Source organism: Schistocerca piceifrons, chromosome 7 (genome assembly GCF_021461385.2).
Source record: "Schistocerca piceifrons isolate TAMUIC-IGC-003096 chromosome 7, iqSchPice1.1, whole genome shotgun sequence".
NCBI lineage: Eukaryota > Metazoa > Arthropoda > Insecta > Orthoptera > Acrididae > Schistocerca > Schistocerca piceifrons.
The window spans coordinates 9,180,200-9,205,711 of NC_060144.1; the positions used below are offsets into that span (position 1 = coordinate 9,180,200).

At 50.9% G+C, this 25,512-nt stretch overlaps 14 non-coding genes across 14 annotated transcripts; all 14 read left to right on the plus strand.

The window, feature by feature from the left end:
• Positions 1-4,498: 4,498 nt before the first annotated feature.
• On the plus strand, positions 4,499-4,571 carry Trnak-cuu. Its single transcript has one exon. It is a non-coding gene; the product is annotated as a tRNA-Lys (tRNA).
• Positions 4,572-5,948: 1,377 nt separating this feature from the next.
• Trnat-agu lies at positions 5,949-6,020 on the plus strand. The gene has a single exon. It is a non-coding gene; the product is annotated as a tRNA-Thr (tRNA).
• Positions 6,021-12,156: 6,136 nt separating this feature from the next.
• Positions 12,157-12,229, plus strand: Trnak-cuu. Its single transcript has one exon. It is a non-coding gene; the product is annotated as a tRNA-Lys (tRNA).
• Positions 12,230-12,567: 338 nt separating this feature from the next.
• Trnat-agu lies at positions 12,568-12,639 on the plus strand. Its single transcript has one exon. It is a non-coding gene; the product is annotated as a tRNA-Thr (tRNA).
• Positions 12,640-13,792: 1,153 nt separating this feature from the next.
• Trnar-ucg lies at positions 13,793-13,865 on the plus strand. The gene has a single exon. It is a non-coding gene; the product is annotated as a tRNA-Arg (tRNA).
• A 452-nt stretch (positions 13,866-14,317) lies between these two features.
• Trnak-cuu lies at positions 14,318-14,390 on the plus strand. The gene has a single exon. It is a non-coding gene; the product is annotated as a tRNA-Lys (tRNA).
• Positions 14,391-14,728: 338 nt separating this feature from the next.
• Trnat-agu lies at positions 14,729-14,800 on the plus strand. The gene has a single exon. It is a non-coding gene; the product is annotated as a tRNA-Thr (tRNA).
• A 5,843-nt stretch (positions 14,801-20,643) lies between these two features.
• Positions 20,644-20,716, plus strand: Trnar-ucg. The gene has a single exon. It is a non-coding gene; the product is annotated as a tRNA-Arg (tRNA).
• A 452-nt stretch (positions 20,717-21,168) lies between these two features.
• On the plus strand, positions 21,169-21,241 carry Trnak-cuu. The gene has a single exon. It is a non-coding gene; the product is annotated as a tRNA-Lys (tRNA).
• Positions 21,242-21,579: 338 nt separating this feature from the next.
• Positions 21,580-21,651, plus strand: Trnai-aau. The gene has a single exon. It is a non-coding gene; the product is annotated as a tRNA-Ile (tRNA).
• Positions 21,652-23,856: 2,205 nt separating this feature from the next.
• Trnar-ucg lies at positions 23,857-23,929 on the plus strand. Its single transcript has one exon. It is a non-coding gene; the product is annotated as a tRNA-Arg (tRNA).
• Positions 23,930-24,381: 452 nt separating this feature from the next.
• Trnak-cuu lies at positions 24,382-24,454 on the plus strand. Its single transcript has one exon. It is a non-coding gene; the product is annotated as a tRNA-Lys (tRNA).
• Positions 24,455-24,792: 338 nt separating this feature from the next.
• Trnat-agu lies at positions 24,793-24,864 on the plus strand. The gene has a single exon. It is a non-coding gene; the product is annotated as a tRNA-Thr (tRNA).
• Positions 24,865-25,358: 494 nt separating this feature from the next.
• Trnar-ucg lies at positions 25,359-25,431 on the plus strand. The gene has a single exon. It is a non-coding gene; the product is annotated as a tRNA-Arg (tRNA).
• The last annotated feature ends 81 nt before the right edge of the window (positions 25,432-25,512 follow it).

Genomic DNA, 25,512 nt, shown 5'->3' on the forward strand with positions numbered 1-25,512 from the left:
AGGGTTCATTTTCCCTTTTTTGGTTGATGTTGCAGGCTTACACGTTTATTACCTTAAATATAAATAGCATTCAATCTGCTCTGAAGTTAGCGTCTCTGCAGCAGTTCATTTATGACTCTGCAGCTGATGTTGTTTTCCTGCAGGAAGTCTCCGTTGCACACCTGTTTGTTCCTGGCTTTCGCACTATTATAAATTTTGCGCCTGAGTTTTCCACAGGTACTGCCTTGCTAATTCGTGACGGTATCCCCGTTACCGAAATTGAGCTCTTAGACTCGGGAAGGGGTATTGGTTGTCGGTTATTTGACACAACCTTGGTTAATATTTACGCCCCCTCTGGTTCCAGCAAACGGCAGGAAAGGTCTCGTTTTTATAAAGAGGATCTGATTTATCTTTTACGCAAAAATCCTGCGACTTTGATATTGGGGGGTGATTTTAATTGTGTATTACAAGCTAAGGACCAATCCCCTCATTTTAATTATTGTTTCGAGCTACATTCTCTTGTACGTCAACTACGACTACGTGATGCGTGGGAGGTTAAACACCCCACTTTAGTTAAATTAACATTTTTTACTGCCACGTCAAGTAGTCGACTGGACCGATTGTATATTTCTGATCCCCTTAGTGGTTCTGTTTTAAATGTAGATCTTATTCCAGCCAGTTTTCGGATCATTGTGCCCTTGCGGTTATAATTAATTTGGAGCGTCAGCCTCTTAAACTTTATCGGCCGCTGTGGAAATTAAATGTCTCCTTGCTCGATGACCCTGACATCGAACCTCTAATACAGACGGCGTGGGACATGTGTTTACGTTCTCTGCGATACTATCCGTCTAAGCTTCACTGGTGGATCCACTGTGCGAAGCCAAAACTACGTCGCACTTTAATGTCCTACAGTTATAATAGAGCGCGAGATCTGAAACTGACTTTTGAGTATTATTATTCGGTGCTTCGCGAACTTTATGATACTTCTCGAATGACATGTGCCCACCTTTCTGAGATTCGGAAAATTAAAGCCAAGCTCCTTAGTATTAAACGGCTTCAGATGGAAGGATTGAAGATTAAATCTAAACCGCCGTCCACCTTAGCACATGAAATGACTTCCATGTACCATCTGATTCGTCACCACAAGAACCGTCGACGTGTATTGATTGACGGCCTTATGGCAGCTGATGGTCGCCGGCTTACCTTACAGAATCAAATAACCCATGAACTTACCTGCTACTAAGAGACCTTATATGCTGTGGCTGATTGTGATCCGCTTGATGTTGACGAGATTTTAACTGCTATCCCATCAGTTTTAACAGAGGACCATTATATGGAATTTTTAGCTCCTTTTACTGCAGACGAAATTTCAGCTTTCATTGCTTGTTCACCATCTCACAAATCTCTTGGTCCGGATGGCCTTCCTAAGGAGTTTTTTGTTCGCTTTTGGACTACTATAGGGCCTGTTTTTTCGGATATTGTAAATGAAATCTTGAATGGTGGCACAATTCCAGCCGATTTCAAGAGAGGTACGGTTGTCCTGATACCAAAATCTGCTGGTTTGAAGACAGCTGGTGACTTTCGTCGTTTAACCCTTTTAAATTTTGATTATAAGACGGCTGCTAGGGCTGTTAATGCACGTCTATCCCTCTTGCTTACACCTGTGATAACTCCTTGTTAAAGCTGCTTTCCAGGGCGCTCCATATTGACTCCTCTGGCGGGGTATCGTGATGTCGTGTCGATTGTCGCTGTCACCAATATTTCCTGTGCGCTTTTATTTGTTGATTTTAGTAAGGCTTTTGATCGTGTGTCCCATTCGTTTTTAGAGCTTCTGCTGCGCCGACTCGGTTTTAATGAAAAGGCGCTGCTGGTACTTAAGAATATGACGACTGGTATTTCTGCTAAGATTGAATTTAATGGCCAGCTAACGAAGGTCATTGATGTTAAACGTGGCGTCCCGCAAGGTAGCCCTTTATCCATGACCCTTTATGCTCTCTCCCTTCAACCACTCCTCTCTCGTCTCAACTCGACACTTCGTGGTCTTACGATTTCTGGGGTTACCCTGACAGCAACAGCTTATGCTGATGATTTGGTTGTTTTGCTTCGTTCCGCAGCAGAAGTGCCGCAGTTGAAAATGGAAGTAGATAAATTTTCTGCGGCCTCAGGTTCTCGTATCAACCCCCGTAAAAGCAAACTCCTGAATTTGCGGGGCTTTGACCGTGTGGTTGTTCCGTGGGTTACGGCTGTTGAACACCATACACATTTGGGTATCTATCTTGAACGGTGTCCTCTTCGTATGGCTGCAAAAAATTGGCAAGTGGCCATTTCCAAGCTTCAAGGTGTTTTATTAGAACACACATGGCGTTCGATACCGCTACTGCAAAAAAAGCGTGTTTTAGACACTTATGTTTTATGTACAGTATATTGCGTTGCTCAGTTGTTTCCGCTTCCCCGACTGCAGGGTGCAAAAATGGTCCAGCTTCTTAACAGGTATATTTGGCGGGGGCACATTTTTAAATTACGTTGTGATGTTCTTACGAAGCCGCGTCTTCAGGGCGGCTTGTCGTTCACCGATGTCCGTGTCAAGGCTGCGGCCCTTTATGTTACGCGCACCCTCCATCTTTTATTTTCTGAGTCCCCGACTGTTACTTCGCGATTATTCCATGTCGTTCGTCCTGCGAGCTTGTCACCGCCTATTAACGTAGGGCCTCTAAATGCGAAGCTACGGCATGTTCGGGACTTCTATATTGAGATTAGTTATCTAGATCTCCACTTACAACGTCGTCCTGTTTTTACTATGCGAACACTGCTTGACAAATGGCACAGGTCTTCTTCTTCCATCCCGATTGTTTTGCAATATCCCCGTTTTAATTGGCGTCACATATGGACGAATATTAGCTTACCCGTTCATTCAGCACCTGTTGCCTCCCTATGGTATAAGGTAGTTCACCGGCTGATTCCTACGAACGAACGACTTCATCGTATAGGTTTATGTGTCTCTCCGCTTTGTCAAACGTGTGGTTGTGTTGATACACTCCAACACCGATTTACCTGCGCTGACCGTCTTCGCATGTGGTACTGGCTGCGCCGACAATTGGCTTTACTCACCAGGAGCTCGGAATCGACATTTACAACTGATATTCTCTGCTGGCCGGACACGGTTATTTATCCCCGGACCAAGAACAACACCATTATGTGGCTTCTTGGCCGTTACATTTATTCAGTGGTTGATGGTGATTTTATTTCGGTTACTGGTTACATGGTTCATGAGTACTGGACGCAGCAATCTTTCCCACATCTTAAGAGGGACTTTGCGAATATGCTTAGTATTGTTTTCGAAAAACAGGGGGTTGGTTAAGTTGCCATTTCTATTGATCGCTCCTGTGCCAGATTCACTAATGGCACCGGTATAGGGGCATACTGATCTACCTTCCTGATAGGAAAGACATTCTGGCTAGTTTTCAGTTATTTTGCCTTCCTGTTAAACTTTTACCTGTTTGGATGGACAACGATTCCTAAGAAGCATGTCCACATATGAGTATTATAGGACTCCGATCCAAGGACAATTACATCGTAGTAGTCCCACTGTGCTCCAGTGCAGGGAGGAGGAGACCTCGTGACCAGGCCTCGGGATTCGACCCCTGCCCACCGCGCCACCGCCGACCTGCCCTGGATCATTACAATTAAAAACAAAAATAAAAAAATAAAAAAAATGCTCTGTCACACATTATTATAAGGAGCACGACACATCACTCTTTCCGTTATTCCACGTTTCTCGGGTTGGGAGGGCGCCGGAGACACTGTGGCCAGGCCTCGGATTGCGACCCCTGCCTACTTTGCCTCCGTAGCCACCCTGGCCTGATCTTACAAGAAAGTATATTTAGTTAAAAAAAAAAGAGAGAAAATAAACAAACAAAAAAAATTAAAAAAATAAAAAAAAGTTCTCGTCCGATCACCGAAGTTAAGCATCGTCGGAAATAAAAAAAAAAAAAAAAAAAAGGTGGCCTAATGGATAAGGCGTCGGACTTCGGATCCGAAGATTGCAGGTTCGAATCCTGTCACGGTCGTGTTTTCCCAATTCTGCAAAAGAAACACACCGTTTTAGTGTAGCTATTGAGCAGTACGAAATCGTCTGAATGTTGCTGTTGTCCATTTCCTGCTTGGAGATGCACTTGAGCTTGATACACACACAGCCAGAACGGTGTTATCTAGCGAAATGGTCGGCTGAGTGCCGTCACCGCGAGTTTCGGCTGGCATTTGCGCATCTAAGACAGCGTCGGAAAGTAATCCGTTCGGCTTCTGAGTCAAATCAAATATGTGTGTTAATTTTGACATCACTAGCGCTGCAGGTTTTCATGCAATTCCTGTACCTCTCAGAAATGATTATGAAATAAAACTGAAGTACGTGACGTGTGTGACGCTAGGAAAACATTAGGCAGCATAGAGAGATTCTGTATAGGACCACCCCACCGAAACGAGAACTGTGTGTCGTGCGACCCGACACGTAGTCACCGACGCAGCCCGGCTAGCTCAGTCGGTAGAGCATGAGACTCTTAATCTCAGGGTCGTGGGTTCGAGCCCCACGCTGGGCGGAACGTAATTTTGTTCCGCTGCAGATGTAAATTACCGTTTTTCTGATCAATGTGACGTAATGGAAATAGCAACTTAAAACTTTGCTTACGTCTCCATCAGTCGCAAGGAAAGTGTATCTGAAGGTGAAGGTGATTTCGTAGACATGTGTGAAAGACATGTTCTGAAATGTAAGTGGTGTTGGTTGGAGAGCACATCGGTTACGTGTGAGATGTGTAGCCAAGCAGTAATGGTGCGCCATAGCTGCAAATACACTCCTGGAAATTGAAATAAGAACACCGTGAATTCATTGTCCCAGGAAGGGGAAACTTTATTGACACATTCCTGGGGTCAGATACATCACATGATCACACTGACAGAACCACAGGCACATAGACACAGGCAACAGAGCATGCACAATGTCGGCACTAGTACAGTGTATATCCACCTTTCGCAGCAATGCAGGCTGCTATTCTCCCATGGAGACGATCGTAGAGATGTTGGATGTATTCCTGTGGAACGGCTTGCCACGCCATTTCCACCTGGCGCCTCAGTTGGACCAGCGTTCGTGCTGGACGTGCAGACTGCGTGAGACGACGCTTCATCCAGTCCCAAACATGCTCCATTCGTCCCTCCATTCACGCCTGTCGCGACACCACTGGAGGCGGGCTGCACGATGTTGGGGCGTGAGCGGAAGACGGCCTAACGGTGTGCGGGACCGTAGACCAGCTTCATTGAGACGGTTGCGAATGGTCCTCGCCGATACCCCAGGAGCAACAGTGTCCCTAATTTTCTGGGAAGTGGCGGTGCGGTCCCCTACGTCACTGCGTAGGATCCTACGGTCTTGGCGTGCATCCGTGCGTCGCTGCGGTCCGGTCCCAGGTCGACGGGCATGTGCATCTTCCGCCGACCACTGGCGACAACATCGATGTACTGTGGAGACCTCACGCCCCACGTATTGAGCAATTCGGCGGTACGTCCACCCGGCCTCCCGCATGCCCACTATACGCCCTCGCTCAAAGTCCGTCAACTGCACATACGGTTCACGTCCACGCTGTCGCGGCATGCTACCAGTGTTAAAGACTGCGATGGAGCTCCGTATGCTACGGCAAACTGGCTGACACTGACGGCGGCGGTGCACAAATGCTGCGCAGCTAGCGCCATTCGACGGCCAACACCGCGGTTCCTGGTGTGTCCGCTGTGCCGTGCGTGTGATCACTGCTTGTACAGCCCTCTCGCAGTGTCCGGAGCAAGTATGGTGGGTCTGACACACCGGTGTCAATGTGTTCTTTTTTCCATTTCCATGAGTGTATTAGTCGGTAATATGAAGTGTTGTCAGCTTAAGCCTGATGATCCAGACGAGCGTAAGCACGAAGTACGCAAAACTACCGCTAGTCCGCGCCTCTTTAGCTCAGTGGCAGAGCACTGGTCTAGTAAACCAGGGGTCGTGAGTTCGATCCTCACAGGAGGCAAACGAATTTTCGAAATCAGTTGCGCGTCGTGGCCGTATAGCAAGCAGTATCTGGAACGACGAACAATTAGCAACAGGTGTTTTATTTAGAATTACTCTCAGATGTGACTGTCGTCGTTGCCGCCGCTTCTGCAGAAGTAGCAAATCGCCATCGTAGCAAATGCGGCGAGGGACGCCCTGCCTTCGATTTCGAATGCACAAAGTGTGTGGTCTTGATTCCCAATCTCTAGTTGGTCGGTCTCGTAAGGGTTTGAATGTAACGAATGGGTGGGAAGCAGCAAGAGGCAGCGGCTGTGTAGAACGAAAACACAATTCCTCAGCGGTATGAGCGTTTCGAGATGACACGAATGTAAGGAATACTTGGCGGCCAGTGACCGTGTGGCCTAATGGACAGTCTGCCTTCGGCAGTGACACAGTGCGGACCGTGTTGCCTGCCGGCCGCGCTGTGGTGCGCGCGCCTGTTTGTTTACGCCGGAGCAGCTTCGCGTGTGTGGTGTTGTGAGTCTAGAACGAGATGGCACACTCGTACAGAAAAACGACTTTGAAGTTCAGTTTTGCGAACGACTATACACGACCAAAGGCACACGAGATTGAATGTTTCTTCAGAGAAGAGGTAAAAATCGATCCACAGGAACTCGTGGGAATCAATTTATCGCTCGTTTCAAGCGTCGTCTATGTCAAGCTTGTTGACGAGGCTGCTTGCGAAAGACTTCTACAACGATCACCGAACGGGTATCGTTTCTGTCATGCCGACGGGAATGTTGGTGCGGTTACAGTCGATCACGCGGGAATGGGGATCCGCACTATACGAGTCTTCGAACTTCCGTTTGAGGTCCCGTCTGAACTTGTTACCGACGCCTTTCGACCATACGGTACAGTTCTATCCCATGTGGCCGAAAAATGGACGAGTTTTACCACGTACCCCGTTTTAAATGGGGTGAGACAAATACAGATAGAACTGCGCAAGCACGTCCCCTCTTATTTGTACATAGGAGGTTGTCGAGCGATTATAATCTATGATGGGCAACCTCGCACTTGCTCGGGGTGCGGGAAAGAAGGTCACGTCCGCTCGGAATGCCTCCAGCGACGTTTAGTGCAAACTCCACGGGATGACGTTCAGGCGCCACAACCGGCGACTGTCTTACCGTTGACCTTTGTGGAAGCCCTGAGAAGCGATGTGAGGGAGACTTCCGGTGGGCACCAGCAGCTGCCCCCTATAGAGAACATGGACACCAACGGACTGGAACTCCGACCACCGGCTCCACCACAGCAGACACAGGACACCACAGAAGAGATGCAGCTGACGGCCGCTCCAGGCTCATCCGTGGTGGCTGCCAGTGCTTCTACCGAGAGCGTGATAGGCCAGGCCCAAGACGGAGGATGCGCAACCCCAACAGCCGATGCGGAAGCAAGGCAACGGAAACAGCGTTCGCCGAAGAGAAAAAAGAAGCGTCGACTGACTTCTGCTGACGATAGCCAAAGTCCCGAGGGGACAGTGGACGACAACGACAGTATCGACCTGAGACCAGTGGGTTCAACAGATACCGAGATGACGATGCAGGAACTACACAGCGACGATAACTTGAACTCTCCTTCTGGTGACCGGAAGGCGGAAGTGGAGATGACAACTGTCCAACATCAGAGCGATGACAACGTTACCTTCCATCCTTCGACCAGTTCCGGAAATATCCTGGGGGACTGGGCGCAAGAAATGGACCAACAGGAACAGGATGAAAATACGAACGCGACGATTGAGGACAGTCCTGGCCAGAGGCCGGGAGGGGTCGGGAAATGTTGACCAACTTAGTGTGTTGAGGAGCGCCGGGGGTGCGGATGGACGCTTAATGACACCGCCCTACAACTGATGAACACAAGCCAGGCGTACCGCATTGCCACGATAAACATTAATGGCATACGGACACCGCTTAAAATTCAAATGCTGAAAGATATGTTACGCGCTGCGGACGTGGATATTGTACTCCTACAAGAAGTGCGTTTCACATCGCCGCCAGAGTTCTACGGTTACGAGGCACATTATTCAGTGCACGATGAAAGTGGATGCGGTGTGGCGATTCTCACCAGGGAAGGAATAGGAGTGGAGGACGTCAGGTCTCTCCCTTCGGCACGCGGCATAGCGATCACTGTCGACGGCGTTCGTTTCATCAATTTATACGCACCATCTGGCTCCACAAAACGAAGAGAAAGGGCGACTTTTTACACCGAAGAGATAGCACCGTTGTTCGCTGGACGCTTTGATAACTATATAGTGGGCGGCGACTTTAATTGTGTCGTCGACAAAAAGGACCAAGTACCTCATTATGTGCCATGCATGGAACTGCGTGCGTTGATTACCGAAATGGCGCTTCTGGATACCTGGGAACTGCAGCATGGTGACAGACAGGGTTATACGTTTGTCACGGGACACTCGGCGAGTAGACTTGATAGAGTGTACGTGACACGAGCTCTACGGACGATGATACTGGATGCCGAAATCTGGCCAGCGGCTTTTACGGATCATATGGCGTACGTCTGTACGATTTCACTAACGCGTCAGAAGATATGGCGGAGTAAAGGTCACTGGAAAATGAACTGTGCACTTTTACGTGACACTGAATGTCACCGGTCGATAGAGGCGTCCTGGGAGACCTGCGTTCGCCGCCAACGAGCATACACCTCGGTTCTCCAGTGGTGGATTAAATGCGCAAAACCAATGTTACGGAGAACGTTGATACGATACGGGCAGGACAAATCGCAGTGGACCCGCACAACGGCTGATTTTTATTTTACATCCCTGAGGGAGCTGATGACCCAACAACCATCGCCGGAAAGGCACACGGCCATGCGCAGGATAAAAGCCAAGTTATTACAGCTGACGAGACTAAGAATGGAAGGTATAATGGTCCGGGCGAGATTGGCGGACACAGTTGCTGCCGAAACCCCCTCCATGCACCACGTGGTATGTGAACGCCAACGACGACGCAGGACATTGATCAGGGAACTAATCTCTGAAACTGGCCAGCAAGTTGTGCACCAGCGTGATATTGCGCATGTGTTTAACGACTATTTCCGCCAGTTATATGGACCTGTACATGTGAACCACGAGACACTACATGATGTCATCTCGGAAATGCCAGATAGAGGACCACCACTGGATGCAGAGACTTTCATCACAGCGATAACAGAGGACGAGCTGACAGACGCAATTGCCAGGGGGGCTCCGAACAAGTCCCCAGGACAGGACGGCTTCCCAATTGAATTTTACCGCGCCTTTGCATACCTCATGGGACGAACCTGGATTCAGATGTACAACGAACTCCTGTTACCGCAGACTGAGATACCTGCCGAATTCACGGAGGGTATCATCATCCCAATACCCAAACCACGCGGTGGCAGAAATCCAGGAGATTATAGACCACTCACTCTCTTGAACTGCGACTATAAGATTTTCGCGCGCATCCTTGGGGCTCGCCTGCGGTCTTCACTTTCTGATAGACTCCTCATAGATCAAACTTGCCTCGGCGGTAAGAGCAACGTACATACGGCGCTCAGTGACTACCGAGATATCATCGCATTAGCAGCGGCATGCCGAGTGCGTGGGGCACTCGTCGCTATTGACTTCGATCATGCATTCGACAGAGTGGATCATACCTTTTTGCATGCGGTGATGGGCAGATTGGGAATCCCACAGGCCTTCATCCTAGTGATCATGCGACTGTTACACGGCGTACGATCAAAGGTCTCGGTGAATGGGCGGGGCACTGACTACATTGTTATTTCAAGGTCAGTTCGTCAAGGTTGCCCCCTTTCGATATTTTTGTATGCAATGGCTTTGGAACCCTGTCTATATGGTCTCCGAAGACGGTTGGAGGGAGTGCCGTTGCCACAACTGACCTTTCATTGCCGCGCTTATGCTGACGATATGATGCTGGTGGCACGGACAGGCGAAGAAGTACGTACGGCGTTGGCATGGATACAGTGATATGGGATGGCGGCAGGAAGCGTGCTTAATCTACACAAAACACGCTGCATGAATGTCGGTCGAGGATTACAACCGGGGGAGGAAGGCCCGCTCATCTTGTTTAAGACCATAAAATGCCTAGGTATTACGTTCCACACGGATGTGCAGCGGACAGCAGCGGATAACTACCGACGCATATTGAGGCTGATGCGGACAATGATTCAGAGGGTGACCTATGTTAACGTATACCTAGCACCGAGACTCACTCACGTAGCGCATGTCCTGCCTTTAACGCGCACAATGGCATCACGGATACAAGCAACTTTCGGAACCTACGTGAGTGTGGGACACCTGTTTAAGATCCGATACACAACGCTTACGCTACCACCTGGAGAGGGTGGACTTGGTCTAGTGAACGTATATGAAAAGGCACGGGCGTTATTCGTCAGTACGATTTTCCGACAGTGGCGCGGTCAATTTCACAATATCTCGGGTGCGTTGGCCGATGTACTAGCGCCCACTTCAATGTTGCCCCCAGTCGATGTGGGCCATATTTCACCGAAGCTGTCACATTTCAAGTCTTTTTTTTTGGAGCTTAGCTATGTCAGAGATCCCTTCCCAACAACACGACTACCGAAGACGCGAGACGTATACCAACTCTTACTGCGCCGGTGCCCCAGGAATACCCTGGAAAATAAGTACCCAGACAAGAACTGGCGACAGATATGGCGCGTTATACGGAACGTTTACCTCCCAGCGTCGGTACGCTCAACATGGTATGTGGTGATAAATAGGAAGTTCGCAACGAATCAACGGCGGCACGCGATTCATTTGGCAGACACTCCACTATGTTTAGACTGCGCAACAGTGGACACTGATGAACATCGTTTAACATGTAGTGGGACGGCTCCAGTGTGGCACTTGGCACAACAGATATTGGCGTTCCTGTTACGCTCCGCCCCTCACACAATTTCATCAGACACACTTTTTTTCCCCCAAGAATATTATTTCCCGGTCCAAAAAACCAATGCAGTGACATGGGTGCGGGGAATGGTGGTGGGCTACGTGTATAACGAATCGGAAAAGGACAAAATTGATTTTTGGCATTTTCTCCTGGATGGACACACGAAGCTGCAACAGCATAAGAAATATAAACAAGACTTCGCTAATTACTTGCGACTTACATTTACCGACCCGCCGGCCAGATGGGGTGTGACGGGTGAGAGATGAGATAGACGAAAAAGCCGAGACAGACATCGATCACACTTACGGACCTTTAGTTAATTTCGAGAAGACGACCCAGTCTTACACCAACGTCTGGAGAACGAGTCGATAGATGGCTCTCTTGCTCTATCGAACGTCGGGTCGTGAGCAGGTGTCGCCCCCGACACGAATTTCATTTCATTGCTAAAGGAGCATGTTTCTTTTGTATTTGTACTATCCGCAATGTCTTCATGTCTTTCATATTGGAATTTTCAGTTTTATTCATTTCCTTAATTAATTTTCTAATTAGCCACTATTTGTCAACATATGGACTTTGTAGACACTATTTATGCGATAGTACAACAACATGCATGTCAGCAAAGGTGGTAAGCCTGACATTGGACACAAAAAAAAAAAAAAAAAAAAAAAAAAAAAAAAAAGGGTTCTAGGCGCAAAAAAAAAAAAATGGATAAGGCGTCGGACTTCGGATCCGAAGATTGCAGGTTCGAATCCTGTCACGGTCGTGTTTTTCCAATTCTGCAAAAGAAACACACCGTTTTAGTGTAGCTATTGAGCAGTACGAAATCGTCTGAATGTTGCTGTTGTCCATTTCCTGCTTGGAGATGCACTTGAGCTTGATACACACACAGCCAGAACGGTGTTATCTAGCGAAATGGTCGGCTGAGTGCCGTCACCGCGAGTTTTGGCTGGCATTTGCGCATCTAAGACAGCGTCGGAAAGTAACCCGTTCGGCTTCTGAGTCAAATCAAATATGTGTGTTAATTTTGACACCACTAGCGCTGCAGGTTTTCATGCAATTCCTGTACCTCTCAGAAATGATTATGAAATAAAACTGAAGTACGTGACGTGTGTGACGCTAGGAAAACATTAGGCAGCATGGAGAGATTCTGTATGGGACCACCCCACCGAAACGAGAACTGCGTGTCGTGCGACCCGACACGTAGTCACCGACGCAGCCCGGCTAGCTCAGTCGGTAGAGCATGAGACTCTTAATCTCAGGGTCGTGGGTTCGAGCCCCACGCTGGGCGAAACGTAATTTTGTTCCGCTGCAGATGTAAATTACCGTTTCTCTGATCAATGTGACGTAATGGAAATAGCAACTTAAAACTTTGCCTACGTCTCCATCAGTCGCAAGGAAAGTGTATCTGAAGGTGAAGGTGATTTCGTAGACATGTGTCAAAGACATGTTCTGAAATGTAAGTGGTGTTGGTTGGAGAGCACATCGGTTACGTGTGAGATGTGTAGCCAAGCAGTAATTGTGCGCCATAGCTGCAAATATTAGTCGGTAATATGAAGTGTTGTCAGCTTAAGCCTGATGATCCAGACGAGCGTAAGCACGAAGTACGCAAAACTACCGCTAGGCCGCGCCTCTTTAGCTCAGTGGCAGAGCACTGGTCTAGTAGACCAGGGGTCGTGAGTTCGATCCTCACATGAGGCAAACGAATTTTCGAAATCAGTTGCGCGTCGTGGCCTTATAGCAATCAGTATCTAGAACGACGAACAATTAGCAACAGGTGTTTTATTTAGAATTACTCTCAGGTGTGATTGAGGCGAATGTCGCAGATAAAGCATTTTCCAAAGCGGTACAGACCCCCACTAAACCTCTCCCTACCTCCCTTCTCCCCCCCCAGTCCTTTTGTATTCCCCTCCTCTGCCTACCCCACTCCCTGTCGCGTCTGCCCCCACCCCTCTTCTGGGTCCTCATCCTCCTTCAGCTCCTTTCCCGGCTCCCCCCTTCGCTTTTACTCTCCATTCCCCCCCTTTTTCGTTTTCCCATCTTCTGTCCAGTTTCCCCCCACCTGCTCTCGACTGTGGTGTCACATTTGCCAACTTTTTAGTGCAGTGTTCCAGTGACTATTCAGTGTTGTTTGTCTTTCTCGTGTTGCGAACAGAAACCATGCTGTCGCTCGGTGTGAATTTTATTTCCTTTGCGAACAGAATCCAGACTGTCGCCGTGTTTTTTAATTGTCTATTGTTTTCCATGTCTACTTCGTATGTATTTTTATTAGCGTCATCATCCCTGTGTCGTTGTTTTAAGTTCCACGATTTCTTTTCGCCTTGTTACTCTCTAAGTCTCCGATTTTATCACCTGTTGTTTTTCTTATTTGTTCTCTTGCTCTTTGTCACAAAATCTGTCGGCTGAAGAGCGGCGTACTAAGCTGCTGCCAGCCCGCCCCCCTTCGGGGGGAATTGAAATTCAATAAATGAAAAAAAAAAAAAGGCGGTACAGAGTAGGGTGGGAGGCGGCAGTCTGAATTATATTTTTTACATGTGTTTTTCAAATATCACAGATCCTCTCGCGAGCGTCGTCGTCGTCGTCGTCGCCGTCGTCGTCGACGCCGCCGCTTCTGCAGAAGTAGCAAATCGCCATCGTAGCAAATGCGGCGAGGGACGCCCTGCCTTCGATTTCGAATGCACAAAGTGTGTGGTCTTGATTCCCAATCTCTACTTGGTCGGTCTCGTAAAGGCTTGAATGTAACGAATGGGTGGGAAGCAGCAAGAGGCAGCGGCTGTGTAGAACGAAAACACAATTCCTCAGCGGTATGAGCGTTTCGAGATGACACGAATGTAAGGAATACTTGGCGGCCAGTGACCGTGTGGCCTAATGGATAAGGCGTCGGACTTCGGATCCGAAGATTGCAGGTTCGAATCCTGTCACGGTCGTGTTTTTCCAAGTCTGCAAAAGAAACACACCGTTTTAGTGTAGCTATTGAGCAGTACGAAATCGTCTGAATGTTGCTGTTGTCCATTTCCTGCTTGGAGATGCACTTGAGCTTGATACACACACAGCCAGAACGGTGTTATCTAGCGAAATGGTCGGCTGAGTGCCGTCACCGCGAGTTTCGGCTGGCATTTGCGCATCTAAGACAGCGTCGGAAAGTAACCCGTTCGGCTTCTGAGTCAAATCAAATATGTGTGTTAATTTTGACACCACTAGCGCTGCAGGTTTTCATGCAATTCCTGTACCTCTCAGAAATGATTATGAAATAAAACTGAAGTACGTGACGTGTGTGACGCTAGGAAAACATTAGGCAGCATAGAGAGATTCTGTATGGGACCACCCCACCGAAACGAGAACTGTGTATCGTGCGACCCGACACGTAGTCACCGACGCAGCCCGGCTAGCTCGGTCGGTAGAGCATGAGACTCTTAATCTCAGGGTCGTGGGTTCGAGCCCCACGCTGGGCGGAACGTAGTTTTGTTCCGCTGCAGATGTAAATTACCGTTTTTCTGATCAATGTGACGTAATGGAAATAGCAACTTAAAACTTTGCCTACGTCTCCATCAGTCGCAAGGAAACTGTATCTGAAGGTGAAGGTGATTTCGTAGACATGTGTCAAAGACATGTTCTGAAATGTAAGTGGTGTTGGTTGGAGAGCACATCGGTTACGTGTGAGATGTGTAGCCAAGCAGTAATGGTGCGCCATAGCTGCAAATATTAGTCAGTAATATGAAGTGTTGTCAGCTTAAGCCTGATGATCGAGACGAGCGTAAGCACGAAGTACGCAAAACTACCGCTAGGCCGCGCCTCTTTAGATCACTGGCAGAGCACTGGTCTAGTAAACCAGGGGTCGTGAGTTCGATCCTCACAGGAGGCAAACGAATTTTCGAAATCAGTTGCGCGTCGTGGCCGTATAGCAATCAGTATTTGGAACGACGAACAATTAGCAACAGGTGTTTTATTTAGAATTACTCTCAGATGTGATTGAGGCGAATGTCGCAGATAAAGCATTTTCAAAAGCGGTACAGACATTCGAGTGTTGGATTCCCTCACTTCTTCGTCGAAGAGTTTCACTGCCTGGGCTACTCTCAGGGGCTCGTCGTCAGTACTGCTCGCCGCCGCCGCCTGGTCGCCGCCTGCCGGTGCTCGCCGCCGCCGCCGCCGTCGTTTGGTTGCCGCCTGCCGGTCCTCACCGCCGCCGCCGTTTGGTCGCCGCCTGCCGGTGCTCGCCGCCTGCCGCCGCCGCCGCCTGCCGCCGCCGCCGCCGTCTGGTCGCCGCCGCCGCCGTCTGGTCGCCGCCGCCGCCGCCCTTCTCGCGCGCCGCCACCATGTCCCAACCCACCACCACTACCACTATCATTTTCACCTCTCCCTCCGCTGCTCCAACCACCATCACATGGAGCTCATCCTCCACCCCACTTCCCGTCCTTCCTTCTCTCCCTGTCCACCCCACCCCTGCGCCACTTTCGGTGGTACCCACCCCCAACTCCTCTTCCCCTATCACTGTCGCCCCATCGACAGCTACTGACTTTCCACCGCTCCCCGCACCGCCTCCGACAGGCTCCAAGCCAGCACGGATCTCTGCTCGACGTTCCACAGTCTCAGTGACACCCACGCCCCCACCGTCTGCTTCTTCCGCTGCTCAGGGTGGTCCTGCCCCCCGCCATCTCCCCCTGCAACCCGTCCCCCTGCCCCCTCCCCACCCAGTGGTGTCCACGAAACCTTCCAAGCGCCCGAATGCTGACCCTTCCCCCGAAGTCTCCTCCAAAAAAACCCCCAATCCCCGTGACCCACCCACTCCCATGGACGCGGCCCCGACCCCCACCCCCGCCACGCCTGCCACCCACACCTTTGTCCTCTCCAATCCTGACCCTCAATTCCTTGATGCCCGCTCCCTCACTCTCGCCATCCGGAAATACTGCCCCAATGCTCCCATCTCCCAACTGATTCCTCACAAGGACTCGGTCCTCATAAAATCCCCCAATGCTTCCTTCCACACCGACCTCCTCTCCCGCATCCCTCGTATCCAATTTGGCCAACGTGCAACCCTCACCCCCTACCACACCCCGTCCTCTCCCCGTCAGCCTCAACCTCCCCGACGTCCGCCGACCTTCACTGCTGTGATCACGAAGCTTAGCCCCGTGATCACGGAGGCTGAGGTGTTGGCGGAACTCAACTCCCGGCCCGACATCGAAATCCGCTCGGCCCGTCGCATCTTCAATGATGCCGGGCCGACTTTTCTCATGCGGATATTCACTGAATCCTCCTCCTCCATTGACCGCCTCCTCACCGAGGGAGCCCTCATCTACAATCAGCGCCATAAGGTGGACCCCTCCCGTTCCCCTGTCCAATCCTACCGCTGCCAACGCTGTCTCACCTACAATGACCACGTTACCTCTGCCTGCAAGAACCCCCCTACTTGTCCCCACTGCAAAGCCTCCCACTTCCTCAAGCATTGCCCCAACCTCACCTCTCCCCCCTCCTGCAACACTTGTAATGAACCACATCCTACCTACTCCTCGAAGTGTAAAGCGAAACCTCGACCAATAACCCCTGAGCTCACCGTCCCTGTCCGTCCTGTTGATGACCCCATCCACCCCAACAACTCGCTCCGCCCTCCCCCTACTGCTGAGGACATCATCCGTTTCACCACCATTGTGCTCCAAAACATCCACCCCTTCCAGCGCTCCCACACTCTTTCCCAAATCGCCCTCGCTGCCCGTTCCATCTTCCATCTTACCACCTATGCCACTTACTCCCACAACCAGGCCCACTTCACCTTCACCCCCCTCACCACCCTCGTCTAACTCTCCACTCCCATGGTACAACAACCGTACCGTATCCTGTACCACAACATTCGCTCCCTGCCCACCCACAAACTCCTCTTCCTCCACACCCTACGTCAGCACCGCGTGGATGCCTTCGTCCTCAATGAAACCTTCCTTCAGCCCCGTATCTCCGTCTCCACTGCCCCTTACACCCTACATCGTACCGATAACCCGTACCCTCTGGCACGTGGCGGAGTTGCTATAGGCCACCTCAAGCACCTCCCTGTCCGGCCCCAACCTCTCCTTAACAATCCTGCCGAGCATCTCACCCTCAGCCTCTTCTTCCCCGCCCTTACCATCACCTGTGCCACCATTTATGTCCGCCCTCGCACCCCCATCCCGTATGATTTCCTGGCCCACATTGACCGCACCTTCTCCACCTACGTGATTGCCGCCGACCTCAATATCCACAGCCGCGATCCTGCCGACCTCCGGCGGTGGCATCAGTTTCTCACCACTCTCCAGGGAGACCTGGTTCCCCTGCCCCAGCACACCCGGCCCGAATCCAACACCACTCCTGATGTAGTCCTTGCCTCTCCCAACCTCCTTGGGCGCATCACCGCGGATGTCCTTGACCTCATTGGCAGTGACCATGCTCCTGTCCTCCTCACTATCTCTAACGGTCGCCATCCCCGCCACGCTCCTCGCCCTGACGTCCCTCCTAAACTTGTCCATGATTACTCCCGTGCCAACTGGGATGCCTACCGGGATTCCATTCACACCCAGGTTGACAGCCACGACCTTACCCTCCAGTCTCCTGATGACATCTCTCGCACTGCTGCCTTCCTGCACCAGACCTTGTCTGACGCCGTCGCCACCCATATCCCCACCAAAGCCGTCCACCCTCACCGCCCCGCCCTGCCTCCACAGGCCGTCCTTCTCCTTCGGGAGTCCCGCCGCCTCTACCGCTCTTTTCTCCGCACTCGTGACCGGGATACACTTACCCGCCACCGGCAATTACAGCGACACATCCGCAACCTGCTTGTTGCGAAGAAACGCCGAGCCTGGCGCCAGACATGTACCCACCTCAACACCACGCTCCCCATCAACTCTTCCAAGTATTGGTCTGCTTTCCACCGCCTTACTGGGAACCGCCCCACCCCCCAGTACCCTCTCCTCCTTAATGACCGTCCCTTTCCTGACAACCTCAGTAAGGCCAACCACTTTGCCTCCCACCTCTCTGGTGTTTTTTCCATCCCAGATGATCCCCACTTTGATTATTCCCTCTTCCCTGATGTCATGGACCGTACGAATACCTCTGTTCCTCCCCTTGCTCCTAGCTTCCAGTACTTGGGCCACACCCCACCATCTGCACTTAACACTCCCATCACTACACAGGACATCAGCCTCACACTCCGCACTAAACGCAACACTGCTCCCGGCCACGACTGCGTTACCTACCGCCACCTCAAACACTGCCCTCCCTCCTTCCTTTCCCTCCTTGCCGCCCTCTACAATGTCATCCTTGCCACTGGCTTCTATCCCGACCTGTGGAAAACCTCCCGTATCCTGATGTTCTCCAAACCCAATAAGCCTCCATCTGATGCCTCTTCCTATCGTCCTACCTGTCTCACGTCGGTGTTCAGCAAGCTCTTGGAATCCATCCTTTCCCGGCGCATCCATCTCCACCTCCACCAAAACCACCTCCTCCCAAACACCCAATGTGGCTTTCGACCTTCCTTCTCTGCTGATGACCAACTCCTCCGCCTCACTCATCTCCTCTCCCTCCAGCTTAACTCCCGTCGCTCCGCCATTTTTGTCTCACTTGACCTTGAAAAGGCCTACGACCGTGTCTGGCATCCCGGTCTCCTGTTTAAACTCCAAACCTACGCCCTTCCTATCAACTACATCCGTCTGGTGGCCTCCTTCCTCTCCCGCCGCCCCTCCTACGTTACCATCCATCATGCCAATTCCCGCACCTTCTACCCCTCTGCCGGTGTGCCCCAGGGCTCTGTCCTCTCCCCTCTCCTCTACCTCCTGTACACAGCAGATATGCCCCAACCCCCCCCTCCAGTGCACCTCTTGCAATATGCTGATGACACCGCATTCCTCACCCTCGCTCCTACCCTCCAACGGTCCCAACGCCTTCTCCAGAATCACCTTGACCTTTTTGCTGCATGGTGTAACCAATGGCTCCTGAAACTCAATCCTTCCAAGACCCAGGCAATCATCGTAGGTCGTACCACTCGCTCCTTCCGGCTCCTGGATTTCTCCCTTACTGTCTGCGCACGTCCTGTCCGTCTCACCCCCACCCTCACCTACCTTGGCCTCACCATTGACCGTCACCTCACCTGGATCCCTCATCTCCGATCCATCCAATCCAAAGCCCACAACCGCCTCCGCCTCCTCAAACTCCTCTCTGGCCGGACATGGGGGTTGCACCCCTCTACCATCCTCCACACCTACAAATCCTTAATCCGTCCCATCCTCTGTTATGCCAGTCCTGCCTGGATATCTGCCCCCCCCAAATTCTATCAGTCCCTCCAGATCCTTGAGCGTCATGCACTCCGCCTCGCCTTCCGTATCCGCCTCCCGTCCCCCACGCGGCTCCTCTATGATCTCATTCCTTTCCCCCATCTGCTCCTCTTCCTCGAACATATCCGCATCCTCTACACCTCCCGCCGTCTTGAACCCCCTCACCCCCTGGTTGCTCCTCTCCTCTCCCATCCTCGCCCCCTGCCCCGTATTCACCGTTGTGTCCCCCCTACCCTCCATCTCTACACCCTCCATCTCCTTTCCCAAGGTGGCTTCCGTCAACTCCCCCTCCCGGATGATGCCCTCTCTCCCTCCATTTATCCTTCCTATCAACTCTGATCCTCCCTCCCCCTCTTTTCCTCTGTCCTTTCCCTGGGCTCCCTCTTCCCCCCCCTTCCGTCCTGTTTCCTCCCCACTACACCTCTCCCTACCTCCCTTCTCCCCCCCAGTACTTTTGTATTCCCCTCCTCTGCCTACCCCCCCCTCCCTGTCGCGTCTGCCCCCCACCCCTCTTATGGGTCCTCATCCTCCATCAGCTCCTTTCCCGGTTCCCCCCCCCCTTCGCTTTTACTCTCCTTTCCCCCCCCTTTTTGTTTTCCCATCTCCTGTTCAGTTTCCCCCCACCTGCTCTCGACTGTGGTGTCACCTTTGCCGACTTTTTCGTGCTGTGTTCTCGTGACTATTCAGTGTTGTGTTGCGAACAGAAACCATGCTGTCGCTGGGTGTGCGTTTTATATACTTTGCGAACAGAATCCAGACTGTCGCCATGTTTTTTTTAATTGTCTATTGTTTCCCCTGTCTGCTCCGTATGTATTTTTATTCGCTTCATCATCCCTCTGTTGTTTGTTTTCATTTCCCCATTTTCTTTTCACCTTGTTACTCAATGAGTCCCCGATTTTACCGCCTGTTTTTTTATTATTATTTAACTGCTCTTTGTCAGAAAACCTGTAGGCTGCAGAGCGGCGTCCTAAGCTGCTGCCAGCCCGCCCCCTTCGGGGTGAATTGAAATTCAATAAAGAAAAAAAAAAAAAAAAAAAAAAAGCGGTACAGAGTAGGGTGGGAGGCGGCAGTCTGAATTATATTTTTTACATGTGTTTTTCAAATATCACAGATCCTCTCGCGAGCGTCGTCGTCGTCGTCGTCGTCGTCGCCGTCGTCGTCGACGCCGCCGCTTCTGCAGAAGTAGCAAATCGCCATCGTAGCAAATGCGGCGAGGGACGCCCTGCCTTCGATTTCGAATGCACAAAGTGTGTGGTCTTGATTCCCAATCTCTACTTGGTCGGTCTCGTAAAGGCTTGAATGTAACGAATGGGTGGGAAGCAGCAAGAGGCAGCGGCTGTGTAGAACGAAAACACAATTCCTCAGCGGTATGAGCGTTTCGAGATGACACGAATGTAAGGAATACTTGGCGGCCATTGACCGTGTGGCCTAATGGATAAGGCGTCGGACTTCGGATCCGAAGATTGCAGGTTCGAATCCTGTCACGGTCGTGTTTTTCCAAGTCTGCAAAAGAAACACACCGTTTTAGTGTAGCTATTGAGCAGTACGAAATCGTCTGAATGTTGCTGTTGTCCATTTCCTGCTTGGAGATGCACTTGAGCTTGATACACACACAGCCAGAACGGTGTTATCTAGCGAAATGGTCGGCTGAGTGCCGTCACCGCGAGTTTCGGCTGGCATTTGCGCATCTAAGACAGCGTCGGAAAGTAATCCGTTCGGCTTCTGAGTCAAATCAAATATGTGTGTTAATTTTGACATCACTAGCGCTGCAGGTTTTCATGCAATTCCTGTACCTCTCAGAAATGATTATGAAATAAAACTGAAGTACGTGACGTGTGTGACGCTAGGAAAACATTAGGCAGCATAGAGAGATTCTGTATAGGACCACCCCACCGAAACGAGAACTGTGTGTCGTGCGACCCGACACGTAGTCACCGACGCAGCCCGGCTAGCTCAGTCGGTAGAGCATGAGACTCTTAATCTCAGGGTCGTGGGTTCGAGCCCCACGCTGGGCGGAACGTAGTTTTGTTCCGCTGCAGATGTAAATTACCGTTTTTCTGATCAATGTGACGTAATGGAAATAGCAACTTAAAACTTTGCCTACGTCTCCATCAGTCGCAAGGAAAGTGTATCTGAAGCTGAAGGTGATTTCGTAGACATGTGTCAAAGACATGTTCTGAAATGTAAGTGGTGTTGGTTGGAGAGCACATCGGTTACGTGTGAGATGTGTAGCCAAGCAGTAATGGTGCGCCATAGCTGCAAATATTAGTCAGTAATATGAAGTGTTGTCAGCTTAAGCCTGATGATCCAGACGAGCGTAAGCACGAAGTACGCAAAACTACCGCTAGGCCGCGCCTCTTTAGCTCAGTGGCAGAGCACTGGTCTAATAAACCAGGGGTCGTGAGTTCGATCCTCACAGGAGGCAAACGAATTTTCGAAATCAGTTGCGCGTCGTGGCCGTATAGCAAGCAGTATCTGGAACGACGAACAATTAACAACAGGTGTTTTATTTAGAATTACTCTCAGATGTGATTGAGGCGAATGTCGCAGATAAAGCATTTTCCAAAGCGGTACAGCTCCAAACCTACGCCCTTCCTATCAACTACATCCGTCTGGTGGCCTCCTTCCTCTCCCGCCGCCCCTCCTACGTTACCATCCATCATGCCAATTCCCGCACCTTCTACCCCTCTGCCGGGGTGCCCCAGGGCTCTGTCCTCTCCCCTCTCCTCTACCTCCTGTACACAGCAGATATGCCCCAACCCCCCCCTCCACTGCACCTCTTGCAATATGCTGATGACACCGCATTCCTCGCCCTCGCTCCTACCCTCCAACGGTCCCAACGCCTTCTCCAAAATCACCTTGACCTTTTTGCTGCATGGTGTAACCAATGGCTCCTGAAACTCAATCCTTCCAAGACCCAGGCAATCATCGTAGGTCGTACCACTCGCTCCTTCCGGCTCCTGGATTTCTCCCTTACTGTCTGCGCACGTCCTGTCCGTCTCACCCCCACCCTCACCTACCTTGGCCTCACCATTGACCGTCACCTCACCTGGATCCCTCATCTCCGATCCATCCAATCCAAAGCCCACAACCGCCTCCGCCTCCTCAAACTCCTCTCTGGCCGGACATGGGGGTTGCACCCCTCTACCATCCTCCACACCTACAAATCCTTAATGCGTCCCATCCTCTGTTATGCCAGTCCTGCCTGGATATCTGCCCCCCCTAAATTCTATCAGTCCCTCCAGATCCCTGAGCGTCATGCACTCCGCCTCGCCTTCCGTATCCGCCTCCCGTCCCCCACGCGGCTCCTCTATGATCTCATTCCTTTCCCCCATCTGCTCCTCTTCCTCGAACATATCCGCATCCTCTACACCTCCCGCCGTCTTGAACCCCCTCACCCCCTGGTTGCTCCTCTCCTCTCCCATCCTCGCCCCCTGCCCCGTCTTCACCGTTGTGTCCCCCCTACCCTCCATCTCTACACCCTCCATCTCCTTTCCCAAGGTGGATTCCGTCAACTCCCCCTCCCGGATGATGCCCTCTCTCCCTCCATTTATCCTTCCTATCAACTCTGATCCTCCCTCCCCCTCCTTTCCTCTGTCCTTTCCCTGGGCTCCCTCTTCCCCCCCCTTCCGTCCTGTTTCCTCCCCACTACACCTCTCCCTACCTCCCTTCTCCCCCCCAGTCCTTTTGTCTTCCCCTCCTCTGCCTACCCCCCTCCCTGTCGCGTCTGCCCCCCACCCCTCTTATGGGTCCTCATCCTCCATCAGCTCCTTTCCCGGTTCCCCCCCCCCTTCGCTTTTACTCTCCTTTCCCCCCCTTTTTGTTTTCCCATCTCCTGTTCAGTTTCCCCCCACCTGCTCTCGACTGTGGTGTCACCTTTGCCGACTTTTTCGTGCTGTGTTCTAGTGCCTATTCAGTGTTGTGTTGCGAACAGAAACCATGCTGTCGCTGGGTGTGCGTTTTATATACTTTGCGAACAGAATCCAGACTGTCGCCGTGTTTTTTTTAATTGTCTATTGTTTCCCCTGTCTGCTCCGTATGTATTTTTATTCGCTTCATCATCCCTCTGTTGTTTGTTTTCATTTCCCCATTTTCTTTTCACCTTGTTACTCAATGAGTCCCCGATTTTATCGCCTGTTTTTTATTATTATTTATTCTCCTGCTCTTTGTCAGAAAACCTGTAGGCTGCAGAGCGGCGTCCTAAGCTGCTGCCAGCCCGCCCCCTTCGGGGGGAATTGAAATTCAATAAAGGAAAAAAAAAAAAAAAAAAAAAAAGCGGTACAGCGTAGGGTGGGAGGCGGCAGTCTGAATTATATTTTTTACATGTGTTTTTCAAATATCACAGATCCTCTCGCGAGCGTCGTCGTCGTCGTCGACGCCGCCGCTTCTGCAGAAGTAGCAAATCGCCATCGTAGCAAATGCGGCGAGGGACGCCCTGCCTTCGATTTCGAATGCACAAAGTGTGTGGTCTTGATTCCCAATCTCTACTTGGTCGGTCTCGTAAAGGCTTGAATGTAACGAATGGGTGGGAAGCAGCAAGAGGCAGCGGCTGTGTAGAACGAAAACACAATTCCTCAGCGGTATGAGCGTTTCGAGATGACACGAATGTAAGGAATACTTGGCGGCCAGTGACCGTGTGGCCTAATGGATAAGGCGTCGGACTTCGGATCCGAAGATTGCAGGTTCGAATCCTGTCACGGTCGTGTTTTTCCAAGTCTGCAAAAGAAACACACCGTTTTAGTGTAGCTATTGAGCAGTACGAAATCGTCTGAATGTTGCTGTTGTCCATTTCCTGCTTGGAGATGCACTTGAGCTTGATACACACACAGCCAGAACGGTGTTATCTAGCGAAATGGTCGGCTGAGTGCCGTCACCGCGAGTTTCGGCTGGCATTTGCGCATCTAAGACAGCGTCGGAAAGTAACCCGTTCGGCTTCTGAGTCAAATCAAATATGTGTGTTAATTTTGACACCACTAGCGCTGCAGGTTTTCATGCAATTCCTGTACCCCTCAGAAATGATTATGAAATAAAACTGAAGTACGTGACGTGTGTGACGCTAGGAAAACATTAGGCAGCATGGAGAGATTCTGTATGGGACCACCCCACCCAAACGTGAACTGTGTGTCGTGCGACCCGACACGTAGTCACCGACGCAGCCCGGCTAGCTCAGTCGGTAGAACATGAGACTCTTAATCTCAGGGTCGTGGGTTCGAGCCCCACGCTGGGCGGAACGTAATTTTGTTCCGTTGCAGATGTAAATTACCGTTTCTCTGATCAATGTGACGTAATGGAAATAGCAACTTAAAACTTTGCCTACGTGTACATCAGTCGCAAGGAAAGTGTATCTGAAGGTGAAGGTGATTTCGTAGACATGTGTCAAAGACATGTTCTGAAATGTAAGTGGTGTTGGTTGGAGAGCACATCGGTTACGTGTGAGATGTGTAGCCAAGCAGTAATGGTGCGCCATAGCTGCAAATATTAGTCGGTAATATGAAGTGTTGTCAGCTTAACCCTGATGATCCAGACGAGCGTAAGCACGAAGTACGCAAAACTACCGCTAGGCCGCGCCTCTTTAGCTCAGTGGCAGAGCACTGGTCTAGTAAACCAGGGGTCGTGAGTTCGATCCTCACAGGAGGCAAACGAATTTTCGAAATCAGTTGCGCGTCGTGGCCGTATAGCAAGCAGTATCTGGAACGACGAACAATTAGCAACAGGTGTTTTATTTAGAATTACTCTCAGATGTGATTGAGGCGAATGTCGCAGATAAAGCATTTTCCAAAGCGGTACAGCGTAGGGTGGGAGGCGGCAGTCTGATTTATATTTTTTACATGTGTTTTTCAAATATCACAGAGCCTCTCGCGAGCGTCGTCGTCGTCGACGCCGCCGCTTCTGCAGAAGTAGCAAATCGCCATCGTAGCAAATGCGGCGAGGGACGCCCTGCCTTCGATTTCGAATGCACAAAGTGTGTGGTCTTGATTCCCAATCTCTACTTGGTCGGTCTCGTAAAGGCTTGAATGTAACGAATGGGTGGGAAGCAGCAAGAGGCAGCGGCTGTGTAGAACGAAAACACAATTCCTCAGCGGTATGAGCGTTTCGAGATGACACGAATGTAAGGAATACTTGGCGGCCAGTGACCGTGTGGGCTAATGGATAAGGCGTCGGACTTCGGATCCGAAGATTGCAGGTTCGAATCCTGTCACGGTCGTGTTTTTCCAAGTCTGCAAAAGAAACACACCGTTTTAGTGTAGCTATTGAGCAGTACGAAATCGTCTGAATGTTGCTGTTG